Consider the following 14,460-nt stretch of genomic DNA (forward strand, 5'->3'; position numbering starts at 1 on the left):
ACTCCATCGACATTTTTAATTCTAGTTATGTACAGAGTCCTTTCATCAATATCCAATATTTTCTATGTACTTTTCATCCATCTGCTGTGGAACGTAAACTTCCTCTCAATACGGTTCCACACATCACATACTCTCAACTTCTGTATGTTTTTCTTTTTGGAGATTAGGCATAAAGAGGTGTCCCCTGGAGCCCTTACTATTCCCACTCAAATCTAAAAGGTGGTTCTCTGGGCCTGCTTCACAGCTGTGACTGCTGTGGGAATACCCTTGACTTCTCTCTGCAGGGAATCCCTTCTTTCCTGAATCCCACCTTCTTGTCTTATTTTATTCCCTCTTTGTGATAGAAAAAGGTGCAAAGGAAATAACTTTTTATAACTTTGCATTTCTGAAAAAAATATTTTTTTTCCCTACAATTACCATTTTTGATGATTTGGATCAATCTACATTTCTAGACTGAAAATCAATTGCCCTTATATTTTGAATATCATCTTTTTCAAGTTGTTTTACTTCTGTTTTCAATATTAACTGCATTTAAATCAGAGCTGGCTAAAAACATGCACACTTACGCAAGCCTCCCTAGCGAAGTTGAGATGCTCAGGTGGAAATTTGTCTGTCTATAAGCGTTCCTAAGGTCCTTACACTACTAAACACTATTGGAGATATTTCTCCCTTCTTACCTTTGCTTTTTAGAGCTGATGAATGGCAACTGAGTTAGTCTTTCATTTCTATTATATCAAAGTGCAATGCTTTGGAAATTGGATGGTGCCAAACATAAAATGGGAATTTTCTCATAGGGGAGAGGAAAGATTTGAAAAACAGTACTCCTTCCCAAGCTTTCCCACACCACAAATAAAGCAGTTCTGAACAAAACTCAGCCTCACTGAGGCTCTCCTCATCTTCCAGGTAGGGAAGGAAGAGTTTTAAACTCCTCATTATGCCTCCAAATATAACATTAAGGCACTTTGTGTTCAGTCTCAGCAGACATCATGATTTAGGAAACAGCATTTCCTCAGATTACAGTGCTGTGTGTCTCAAAAGTATTGAAATGCAGGAATCAGAACCACATTTCCACATGCCACATTTCCCCAGAGCAAGTTCCTTTAGATTTCCATGGATAAGGTCCCTAAAAAGACTGAAGTCTATAGGGAAAGTTAGAAGCATTAGGGTCTTTTTGTAAGGATGAAAGGTATTTCCAAATACCATCAATGATATTTTCCTCGACCAAAGCTGAAATCAGAGTACAATCAACAGAGGCACAGCAAAATGGTAGAATAATCTATTAAAATATTTAATAGATTTATTTATTTATTGGCTGATTTAATATTTATCTAATGAAAACACTGCATGCATTCAAGAAATACCAAGTGACTCTACCAAAGAAAAAAGGCACTATGCTTTTCTGAAAGAAGATCAACATCGTTCCACAATAAACATTAAAATAAATGAAGGCAAAGTAATACAAAAACAAAACAAAACAAAAAAACCTTTTTACTCACGTACGAATACAAAAGAAAATACAATCTAATTAGCATCAACAATATCCACTAGAAACAAGAGATCATAATTGTAATTCAGCACTAACAGAATCAATACTTATAAAATGTACCTGAAATACAATAAAAAGACTGCCTTTCTCTTAATTTTTGGCTTCTGAATTAAAACAGTCCCTTCTGTTTGCCAACCTTCTTGACTTTATGACATTTGATGGCTACTTTGCAGTTAAAAAGAGGAAGTGTCATACATTTAGAATCTTAGAACTAATGGCAAGTCAGAGAATCAAAGTCAGGATGACTTTGGAGGGAAATCATTCAGGTTCTTAAGGCAAGGTGAACCTTCACACAACACTTCAAAGTTTTTGATGGAGCCTCTAACTCAACACTAATTCGACAAAAAAATGTTTCTCCTTTGCAAGAGTTACTGCATGGGTAGCACTAAAAGTTTAAAAATAAACCTTCAAAGGACTGTATTGAAATAAAATTACTGTCACTTTTAAACATTGATGATAATTATTGGTGGAAGTTCTGTGGTGATAGTTCACTCTATCCAGGCAATGGTCTCCCAAGAATTGCTTGCTCCAAAAACAGTCAGTCATTTATTTTCTGTTATTATACTAGTGTGTCAAATTCTTCCTGCCTTGGGGCATCCTAGCTTGTGTTAAGGCTGCCCTCAATGTTAACTCTGTTAATATTATGCTGCTTCTAATTTTCTTGAAGAACATTGGATATCTGGGGAAGGAAGCTATCCAGGAAACAATATTTTAAAATCCTATTACAAAACAATGTCTAATTTCATCTAAACACTAATGCTTATTTATACCATTTTCAAGTAACACGTAAATATTCAATTTCTCTGCTTAATTTTCCCAATCTGCCCTAGGGTTTACTTATTCACCACCAGAAGCCAAATACTACTGAGTTCTTTTTGTAAAATGGCAAGATAATCACTTTAGACTTGGCAACCTTCATGACCAAGTGCAGTACCACTGAATGGATTTCCTTCAACCTTAAGAATTTAATGTCAAAATGACCAAAAATAGGAAGAGAAAAGAGACAGCCTATTAATAAAGAAATAAAAAACCTGGCTTCCCCTATGACCTCTTGACACATTGATATTTTCATCTCAAAAGATATACAAACAATAGTACAGCAATACTGGGACTCTAAGCTGGGATAAAAGGATCAGAGCACAATAGTTGTGCTGGGTTGGTGAGTGGAACAATTGGCAGGCCAGAAGCTTGCTAGCATTTCAAAAGTTCAACTGCACAACTTTTCATTTTAAATTAATAGAATCTAAAAATCACATGATTCTCTTTCTGTGCTGACTTTCTCTAACAATCACCATTATTTTTTTTATCACTATTTTTATTTATTTAACTACAAGATCCTCATTTTCTAACACATATAGGTCGTTTTACAAATGCATGCTTTTGGTTATAGGAAGATAAGAAAAAAGTTAGTGGAATAGTTTCTTTCTTTCCTTCCTTCCTTTCTTCCTCCCTTTTTTTACTTTGTGTAATAAAAATCAAAGAATAGTCTCTATAGATTGTTGATCAATATCAGGAATTGGTAAAAAATTTTCTGTAGAACACAAGATAGCAAATAATTTTAGGCTTTGTGGGACATATGGTCTGTGTCCCAATCGCTCAGCTCTGCACCTGTAGCACCAAGGCAGCCACAGACAGTATGTGAAGGAAAGACCATGCCTCTCTTCCAATAAAAGTTTATTTATAAAAACAGGTACAGGCTACTTTGGCTCAAGGTTCTGAAGTTGGATGTATGTTTTAACTGTGTCCATAAATCACAAGAGGCTAAAATGAACACAAAATGAAAAGATGTCATTTGACCAGTTACATTTTTATCAACTATTTGACAAATCATACGCATGTCTTCTGTGATATTTACTACATGCGCACTGTATACTAGGTCCTAGGAGATAAAGCACGCTAACGGCCAACTTCCTGAAAAATGTACAGTCTATGAAAACCATAAGACTAAAGCAGATGAAATAAGTACAACCAAATATTCCATACATAAGTTGTCTAGCAAGACTATACTGGTTTACTAAAAAGAGACAGTCTATCATCAAGAACAAATACTCAGAGAAGACATTTTAGAGAATGCAAGAAATAGAACAAATAAAATTGTGTTAGATCAGTTAAGAATTAGAGGAAAGGTATTTATGGCAAAGAGAACACCAGAAAGAAGTGCAGAGAGGTAGGGATGAGTGTGCCTGACGTAAAGAATGGATGGTATAACCAGTTCAAAAGAGACAGAGTAGTCACAGAGAAGTACGCGTTCTTAGTCTCTTATCCACAAACGGTGCAGTCAGATGTTTTGGAATCTGTTTTTTTAGACTGTATGAATGTCAAGAAGGTATATATTCTGTGAAAGAATCACTCACTCAGAGTAACCTAGGGTATCATCCTTTAATTAAACTCATTATTTCTGCTCTGATGGGGCCTCTTGTCAGTTCAGGCCAGTTTGGCATCAAACGAACTTGGACACGAAACTTACTTAAAAACTTCTGGTTTTCAGGGCATTTTGTATTTTTGGACTGTAAAGGGGTTGTAGACATAGAGTGGATTTAGCTGCCCCAAACGCTAAGCAATCCTGTTTATTTTATAATTTTGTCTGATTGGTTGTTATATGGGCTTTTGACTAGCACCAATAAGTAATAGGCTTCAAGGATGGCAACAATTTTGCCTCTTTTTCAACTGTGATATAATTTCTTTTCTTTGGTTGTTTGTTTATAACTTGTTTTATTTTTTATTTTTTATAATTTACATCCAAAATAGTTAGCATATAGTGCAACAATGATTTCAGGAGTAGATTCCTTAGTTACCCTTACCCATTTAGCCCATCCCTCCTCCCACAATCCCTCCAGTAACCCTCAGTTTGTTCTCCATATTTATGAGTCTCTTCTCTTTTGTCCCCCTTTCTGTTTTTATACTATTTTTGTTTCCCTTCCCTTATGTTCATCTGTTTTGTCTCTTAAAGCCCTAATATGAGTGAAGTCATATGATTTTTGTCTTTCTTTGACTAATTTCACTTAGCATAATACCCTCCAGTGCCATCCACGTAGTTGCAAATGGCAAGATTTCATTCTTTTTGATTGCCAAGTAATACTCCATTGTATATATACACCACATCTTCTTTATCCATTCATCCATTGATGGACATTTGGGCTCTTTCCATACTTTGGCTATTGTCAATGGTCCTGCTATAAACATGGGGGTGCATGTGTCCCTTCGAAACAGCACACCTGTATCCTGTGGATAAATGCCTAGTAGTGCAATTGCTGGGTCGTAGGGTAGTTCTATTTTTAGCTTTTTGAGGAACCTCCATACACCTGACAGGTGTAAGGTGGTATCTCACTGTGGTTTTGATTTGTATTTCCCTGATGATGAGTGATGTTGAGCATTTTTTCAGGTGTCAGTTGGCCATCTGGACGTCTTCTTTGGAGAAGTGTCTATTCATGTCTTTTGCCCATTTCTTCACTGGATTATTTGGTTTTTGGGTGTTAGAGTTTGATAAGTTCTTTATAGATTTTGGATACTAACCCTTTATCTGATATGTCATTTGCAAATATCTTCTTCCATTCTGTCGGTTGCTTTTTAGTTTTGCTGATTGTTTCCTTCGCTGTGCACAAGTTTTTTTTTTTAATTTTGATGAGGTCCCAGTAGTTCATTTTGGTTTTGTTTCCCTTGCCTCTGGAGACGTGTTGAGTAATAAGTTGCTGCGGGCAAGATCAAAGAGGTTTTTGCCTGCTTTCTCCTTGAGGATTTTGATGGCTTCCTGTTTTACATTGAGGTCTTTCATCCATTTTGAGTTTATTTTTGTGTATGGTGTAAGAAAGTGGTCCAGGTTCATTTTTCTGCATGTTGCTGTCCAGTTTTCCCAGCACCACTTGCTGAAGAGACTGTTTATTCTATTGGGTATTCTTTCCTGGTTTGTCAAAGATTAGTTGGTCATACGTTTGTGGGTCCATTTCTGGGTTCTCTATTCCATTCCATGGATCTGAGTGTCTGTTTTTGTGGCAGTACCATACTGTCTTGATGATTACAGCTTTGTAGTATAGCTTGAAGTCTGGGATTGTGATGCCTCCTGTTTTGGTTTTCTTTTTCAAGATTGCTTTGGCTATTTGGGGTCTTTTCTGGTTCCATACAAATTTTAGGATTATTTGTTCTAGCTCTGTGAAGAATGCTGGTGTTATTTTGATAGGGATTGCATTGAATATGTAGATTGCTTTGGGTAGTATTGACATTTTAACAATATTTGTTCTTCCTATCCAGGAGCATGGAATCTTTTTCCATTTTTTTGTGTCTTCTTCAATTTCTTGCATAAGCTTTCTATAGTTTTCAGTGTATTATAATTTCTTTTCTTTTCTGAAAGTGCTGGACTCTGTGAAGACTCTGTGAAGGCACCAATCAAGTTCAAAAGTCTGTCTCTCTGGAGGCCTGTGCTTCTCAGGGTAAATGCTAAAGACAGACATTTACATCATGTTTGAAGAATATGCACTAGGTAATACAAATGGGAAAAGTCCCTTTAACAATGGAGAGATCTATGGTTATGTCTGAAAGTAAGACAATACTCAGAGTCTACCTCTGAAATTAAAAAAAAATAACTTCAAACACAAATACTAATTCTACCCAGAACTGGAATGTGATATGGGAAGGCTCATCATGACAATAGTCCACTGGTTTGGAAAGTATATACCTTGTAAATATGGATTGGGGAGGATAGTTACCTAAGGACTAGTCCATGTTACATACAAAGAAGATGTGCTGTGATTTAGTTCTTACTGTTAACACAATAAATGTAGTCTATGTTACAAAAGTTATAATGTTTTCCATATAGTACTAGGATTACAATAATGGATTGGTATGAATTCTGTCCTAGAATATGAGTAGAGTGAATTTGTGCTTGGTAATAAAAAAGTCATAAATAAGGGATATTAATATAAAGTTTTCTTTGGTAAAATTGTTAGAAGCAACCCAGGCGACACCATAAAGATTAAAATTATTTTCCCCCAAAAAAGTTTATGATAGTTGGCATTCCATCTTTCATTACAAAACAAATTTAAACAACAAAATATTGGAGTCATTTTCTCCTTGGCATATAGCTAATATTACAGAATACTCAGAAAGGCAAAGAAAACTATTTACAAAATGTTTTTTTTTTTAAGTATCAGATGAACAGTAAACCAATTGGTATGAGGATGTATCATACAGATGTTTAACAAAGAGTGACAAACACAACTCAAGAAAATTAAGAGGAAAAAAAAAATCACAGTTTCAAGATACATTTTGAGTCTGAGAGCCTCCTCTCCTCATTTTTCTTTCAAGATGCTTTTTGTAAAGAGACAGAGGATGGTGTGTGGGCCTTGCACAGCCATACAGAGAAGACAGAGATCAGTGCACACAAAGGCTAGATTCTGAATGAGTTTTCACAATTGAAACTGTTATTCCAGTGAAAGAGATTCCTGCTCACAAATGAAAACCTGTATAACCATTAGCGATACTCCTACAAAATTTTCCCACTGGACACTCCTTGATACTACGCATGGAAAGTCATTCTTTTAATACTATCAGAAAATAAACTGTTACCTGCTAGGACTGGTGGTGGGGGTGAGGGTGTCTAAAGGCATTTGTTCCTGAGTAAAGCACATCACGGTGTTTGTGTCCCTTCCAAAAACTACTAAACTGCAAAATTCCCTGATTCTTTCACTTCTCAGTTGGGTCAAATAATGAAAATACCACAGACATTTCCACCCCCTTAAGAACTCTTGAGCTCTGGGTACTCAGTTGGGCCCAGAACTATTCAGACCATTGAAGAACCTTTCCTTCCAGAAGGGAAGAGTGGTACTGATGTCATTATCTTCTGGACACTGGGATAAATGAATGCTTGGACAATCAGAAGAATTAAAGTGGAATCTGACCCAGAGTAGAAAAGCATTCCTAATTTGGCAATTGTCTTCAAACTTCCTTCAAACACAAAGGAAGATGCTATCTATTGATCATGGACCGAAAGACACAGCTGTCCCTCTCATCCAAGGTTTCCAGAGAAGAGAATTCTCCACCTCCATACACAGATATAGACTAGTGCTGGTTATTAATTAGTAAAATTCATTTTGGCCCTGTTTTCCCTGCACTGTGATTAGACCATCACTGGTAAAGGTATAATAGCACAATAGTTTAAAAATATGTAGTCTGGTCAGAAAACTTGAGTACTGGCTTCACTGCTTACTGAATCTGTGACCATGTAGAGACATTAAGCAACTCTTTGATAAAAAAACAGTTTCATCAGTTTGCTGTATGGATTACATGTAATCATGAACACATATAGAGCCTGGCAAATAATATATGATCAATAAATGGCAGCAGTAGTAGGAGTGGGTGTTGTTATCACTGCCCCATAAAAGAGGAGGGTAAGAGAGAGAAATAGATCAAAGGCAGTGCAATCTAATTTGTTATATTCTTCTAAATAGAGGAGTGATTAAATCCATTGGCCTATTTAGATGTATCAATTTCCAAAAATGCTGGAAAGCTGAAAGCACCAATGCACAAAACTAGAATATGCACCATTATGGAAAATAATCTAAGTTTTATGATATCTGCAGAGGACAGGGTAATTGTCAAAGCCTTTATGAAAGCAAGTACACACATTAATTGCCTATCTGTTGAGATTGGCAGAGACATTCCCAAGTAGTATTTATGTAATATGCATCTCCTCTAAAATGGAGGCCTAATTGCTTAGTTATTCTAAATTGCAGAATGGAAAACAAAGGAGCCGTTTTGGCCATGTGGGTAAACAACAGATTTCTAAAAGCTAATTATCTCTTTATTTAATAGACTGAAGTTGTACCAAATGAGACATTTAAGTCTAATAAATAATAAACAAATTGTAACCTAAAGACTGAAATATAGGAGCTGCTCATATAGTTTTTATTGCTCCATTAAATAAGCTCTTATTTACTTCCCCCACAAAACATAATTATACAACACTGGGTCCATTTCAAGGCCATTCTGATGTGCTATTTAAAAATTATGTGAATCAACTTACATACTCAGGAAGTCTCAAGGCATAATATTTGAATTCTATTATCAAATGCCCTATTCGTTTCCATGATTAAGAAACAGAAATGCAGTCTCGAAAAACTTGCACATAATCACATAAAATTGCTATTACTATTTGTCTTACTAGAAATGATTACACATAAGAATAGCTATGCACTTCAAACAAATAAATACCAGTGTCTATACTTACTAGTTTCTACATCAGATGTTTCATACTTTGGGTATCTTCTAAATTAAGATAATTCAAATTTAAACATCAACCTCAGAAAATGTATTCAAAATTCACATACTGATTAACTAGACATCATGAAAATGTAGTTAAATGCAGTTAACTTCTTTGTTTGCTTAATGTAATACCAAATCATTTAACAGAAATAATCAAAACTGTATATGTGAATATTTTAGAGACCTTCAGGCTAATTATTTTTAAGAAAACAAAAATCAGAAAAATGACCTTTGAATGCTGTAGTATGACAATACGAGATTCTGGGCTTTCTTAGTTTTGCTGCTGAAAAGGATTTTCAATGCTTCATTTTTCTTCTTAGGGAAATGTAGCCCACTATTCTATTTTTATTTTCATTCTATTAACAAAAATCACATCCCAAAATGATAGTGATAATAAATAGCACACTTGAAAATAGTTACCTGCTCTTTTGCCAAGGGCAAGTAATGATTTATGGTGGATAAGGAAGAGCAGGGATTTAATTCACTCCACTACCTCAGGTGGTGATACAAGAATTTGTACATCTGTGAAAGAACACAGTTCTTATTTGCATGGTGAAAATACTAAAGCCATGAAAATGTATGCAAGGAAGCTCCCTGTGGGTTTATGACGGGGTTATGTGAACATTTTTCTCTCCCTCTATCATTCAGGGCTGCGTGCCCTACATACGAAAATAAGATAAAACCAAAAGTTCCTGGGCTAGAGAGGTGACACAGCACTAACGCAGATTCAACAATTCGCCCTTCTACATTTTTTTTGAAGAATAGGAAAGCCAAGCTGAAAACTTCTACAAAGACTGAAGCAGTACCACGCTCCATACTAAAATAGAACACCCACAAGGAAAAATAATATAAAGTTTTAACTCACAATAAGATGTTTAAAAAATAAACCATATTGGCACATATGGTACAGGATATAAACATGAACCTAGTTAATTATCCTATCAAGTTCTGAGGAGTTTTATAACCAGTGTTTTAAATTAGTAAGTTCCATATACATTCACATTCTTAGTTCTCTAACACCAAATTTTGTCACCACCACCCACCAGGCCAGCCAGTCCCCATCTCCATCTTATTATCCTGTCTTGTTTTACTTCATATGACTTTTTATAATTTGAAATTATCTTATATATGTCGTTGTCTGATTCACTCATTACTATTATAAACTTCACTACAGCAGGGACTTTACTTATCCTTATTTATCACTGCAATCCCAGTGTATAAATACAAAAACTATTTTTGTTAAATAAAACAAAAGTGACCTATTAAATTTCTTTTCTACATCAATGAAATGGAAAATCATAGCACTTATATGTTTCATAGTAATAATACAAGGTTTCCATTAAAGATGGTATTTGTCAAGTATAGAAATTGCATAAAATACGGTGTATCTGTTAAGAGTGTCAAAAATGGATATTTTGCATAAGAATATTTGCAGTAATTAAAAGTGCTAACTAAGTTGACATACTACTTTATTAACTTCTACTTCATAAAGCCTCCAAATGTTATAGAACTCATGATTTGACAAAAAATACATTCTACATCTACTATGGAAAGTAAAAAGTTATTGCATATTTATACTATTTTTAAATATGAAAAAGGTAGCAACAAATAATAATATATTTAATACTTATGTGACTAACTTGAGTATAGCAACTATATTAAAAGACTGAATACTTTGTCCCTCTATATTAACAATCTTCTTATGTTTGGAGGAAAACTAAAGACCATTCAGAATAATCATCATTTATTAGCGTTTTACAAGGTGTTTCACTTTGGTGAGAATATTATATGATTAGGTGCTATGAAATAGCACCTAGATTCTTTAAAACTCCACAAGCTACAGAGAAAAAAAAAATCAAAGTTGACTTCCAAAATTTTAAAATGTTTTTAAAAGAAAGAAAATCTTTTCAAAAGTAGCTTCCTATCTGAAAGCTTTCTTTTGTATCAAATATTTTATCATCTTGTATCAAATGACTTTCTGATTAAACTTATTAAAATATTCACATATAATATACAGTATTTAAAGATGTATTGTCTTAAAGTATTTATTTAATAACATCTATATAAAGTGACAGTACCCTATCTTTTGAAGAAAAGTCTCCTGGAAAATGTCCAAATTTCTGGAATACAGGGACCTTAGCAACTAAGGTTTTTGGGGAACTTTCATCAAGTGAGAGCCCTACACTTATTTGAGACCCAGATCACGTTTGGGAAGATATACTATAAAGTTTTATAAAGTAATCCAACAGAGGCACCTGGGTGGTTCAGTTGGTTAAGCATCTGACTTCGGCTCAGGTCATGATCTCACAGTTGGTTAATTCAAGCCCTGCATTCAGCTCTCTGCTGTCAGCACAAAGCCTGCTTTGGATCCTCTGTCCCTCTGTCTCTGTCCCTCCCCTGCCTGTGCACACGCTCGCTCTCTCTCTCTCTCTCTCTCTCTCTTTCTCTTTCTCCAAAATAAACATTGAAAAAAAAATAAAGTAATCCAATAGGTCAAATAAGATGAGCTCTATGATTCACAAAGATGCAAGAGAAACCTTCCTATAAGTTTATTTTTAAAAAGTTAAAATCTACTTTAACAATTTAGAAAAGTATTGTCCTCTTGGGAATGCAAACTGGTATAGCCTCTGTAGAAAAGAGTATGGATGTTCCTCAAAAAGTTAAAAATAGAACTACCTATGATCCAGTAATCAACACTACTGGGTATTTATCCAAAACATTAATTCAGAGGGACACACACACCCCTATGTTTACTGCATTATTTACAATAGCCAAACCATGAAAACTGCCCAAGGGTCCATTGCTGGATGAATGGACAAAGAAGTGGTGTATGTATGTGTTCATGTATGTGTTCATGTGCTCACACATATATGCATACATTCTTTTTTAGGCTTTTTAATAATATTCCATTGTATATAATGAATATTATTCAGCCATAAGAAGGAATGAAATCTTGCCATTTGCAATACATAGATGGAGCTAGACAGTATAATGCTAAGCAAAATTAGAGAAAGACAAATACCATACGATTTCACTTATATGTGGAATTTAAGAAACAAACAATGAGCGAAGAAAAAAACACACAAAGAGAGAGAGAGAGAGAGAGAGAGAGAGAGAGCGTGAGCGAGAACAGCAAACCAAGAACAGATTCTTAACTATAGAGAACTGACGGTTAACAGAAGGGAGGTGGGTGGGGGAGGGGTTAAGTAAGTAATGGGATTAAGGAGTGCACTTGTGACTTGTGATGAACACTGGGTGATGTATGAAATTGTTGAATCGCTATATTGTACACCGGAAGCTGATATAACACTTTATGTTAACTATACTTAAAAGAAAAGAAAAAACCAAAATGTCCTCAATACAAAATTACTTATGTGAAATAAACACAAACCAATTATTAACCATAATTATTAACGATAATTATAACCATAATTGATTTGGTAAATTTCAGAAATAGACCCTAGTCTATGAATGATTAAGCAAGAATTATATTTAAGTGGAACAGAATAGTATTATGAATATCTGAAGCTAAAAAAATTTGAAGTGGATATAAAATTGCTGTAAAGATGACTTTCTAAACTTGAGCAAGCGAAAGTTATAACAAAATTATAGAAAATGAAACATTTTTATATTTCAAACTATAAAAATCAAAAGCCAAATTGAGAAAATATACTTAAAAGGTAAATACTGAGGCACAATGAGCTGATGTGTGTAAATCATTAAAAACAAGACGAATGCAACACAGTTCACAAAGAAGGAAATACAAATGGACTAATAAACACTTGAAAAAATGTTCAACTTTAGTAGCACTCAGAGAAATGTAAATTAAGACAAAACATAATTTTCTAATTTATTAACAAAAATCTTTAAAAAAATGAGAATATTCAACCGAAGAATATTCATAAACTAACAGCTTTATTTTTTTTTAATTTTTTTTTTCAACGTTTATTTATTTTTGGGACAGAGAGAGGCAGAGCATGAACGGGGGAGGGGCAGAGAGAGAGGGAGACACAGAATCAGAAACAGGCTCCAGGCTCTGAGCCATTAGCCCTGAGCCTGACGCGGGGCTCGAACTCACGGACCGCGAGATCGTGACCTGGCTGAAGTCGGACGCTTAACCGACTGCGCCACCCAGGCGCCCAATAAACTAACAGCTTTAAAAGTTGGTGAAATTAGAATATACTTTCAGAAATCAATTTGGCAACATGCATCAAAAAGTCTTAAAACTATCCTTTTCTATTCTATATCCTAATAATTATGAATATTTGTCAATCATTTATACATAAATGTATAACATTGAAAAGATAGAAATAATTATTGTTCTATGACCTCATTACTGACTAATGCAAAATAAATTAGATATGGCATATCCAGGTATTACAAATTACAGATTAAGAATCACAAGAATAACAGGAAACATTGAGAAAGTTCAGTGAGATGCTAAACAACATATTTACTCTATCATATAACTGTTTTTAAAAGGTAGAAAATTTTAAAACTGAAAGAAAAATGTGCCAAAATATTAAAAGTGATTTTTTTGGATAGGAGGATTATCGATAATGATCTTTTGGTCAACCACTTTTTAAGTGTTTTCTGTAACACAAAAGTATTATTTTTTAAGTTGGAAAAATAAAATAAACTTAGCTATTCTTAAAAATGAAATGCCTTCAGGAAAAATGTAAATTTGAATGAAAACATTATTGAGATTACATTGGATCTAACATATTCTTAAAATTTTTGCTTCCTATCAGGTTTTAACTTTCCAGATTGATAGAATAGAGAATTGCTGAGAGGCTCAGTATGATAGACCAGGGGGTCTGGGCAAAATTCACAAACAGTACAGCCAATTTGCCATCATATAAGTCATTTAAATGACTCTGGCCAATACTAAATGAGCCAGTGTTCGAATACCAGAATGTCTGGTAAATTAGGTAGTATTCAATTATTTTAAAATGATTTCCAGAAGCATATTCTTAAAATCAATGTTAAACCTTTCTGATCTCCATTTTAGTTAAAAATTTTTGAGAATACTTCCTGAATTTCAAGCGTACTCTTCTAAACAAGAAATTGTGCTTACGATTATTTTTTTCTCCTGGAAGAAACATGTGTGATACATTAAGGTACTCAGTTTGCTTTATTAAAGGTAAAATATGTCTGTAAAAGTGAAAGCAAAAAAGGCAAAAAGGCATCTCTGTCTACCCCTGGGGAAACTTTAGGTGAATTTGCAGCCCTGAGTTGTAAACTATGGTAATTTAGCAGTGAAGGTGATGGATTTTAATTAAAGCCTTCTGCAATCCTTAGTGGCTTAGAGGTGGAAGAGCCAAAAGTTTGAGGGAGTGAAAATGTAACTACAATTTCCTTAATTCTTTTGCTTCTAAGTTAGTGGTATCTTTATCTCTCTATCTATCTATTTATTTTAAGAGAGAGAGTGCACCTGTGCACATGAGAGCAAGCAGGGGAGGGGTAGAGGGAGAGGCAGTGAGAAGCTCAAGTAGGTTCCATGCCCAGTGCGGACCCAACACGGAGCTGGATCCTGTGACCATGAGATCATGAGCTGAGCCAATATCAAGAGTCAGACGCTTAACCAACTGAGCCACCGAGGAACCTCAGTTCATTGTATCTTTCAGCTTTGGAATATATACATATATATATATACACAT

At 34.6% G+C, this 14,460-nt stretch overlaps 1 protein-coding gene across 1 annotated transcript in view; it reads right to left on the minus strand.

Annotated features, from left to right (window-relative positions):
• DIAPH3 (diaphanous related formin 3) overlaps positions 1–14,460 on the minus strand; it is a 514,561-nt gene that overhangs the window by 161,291 nt on the left and 338,810 nt on the right. The gene's annotated exons all lie outside the window — the stretch shown is intronic.

The sequence above is a fragment of the Prionailurus bengalensis genome, chromosome A1, assembly GCF_016509475.1.
Source record: "Prionailurus bengalensis isolate Pbe53 chromosome A1, Fcat_Pben_1.1_paternal_pri, whole genome shotgun sequence".
NCBI lineage: Eukaryota > Metazoa > Chordata > Mammalia > Carnivora > Felidae > Prionailurus > Prionailurus bengalensis.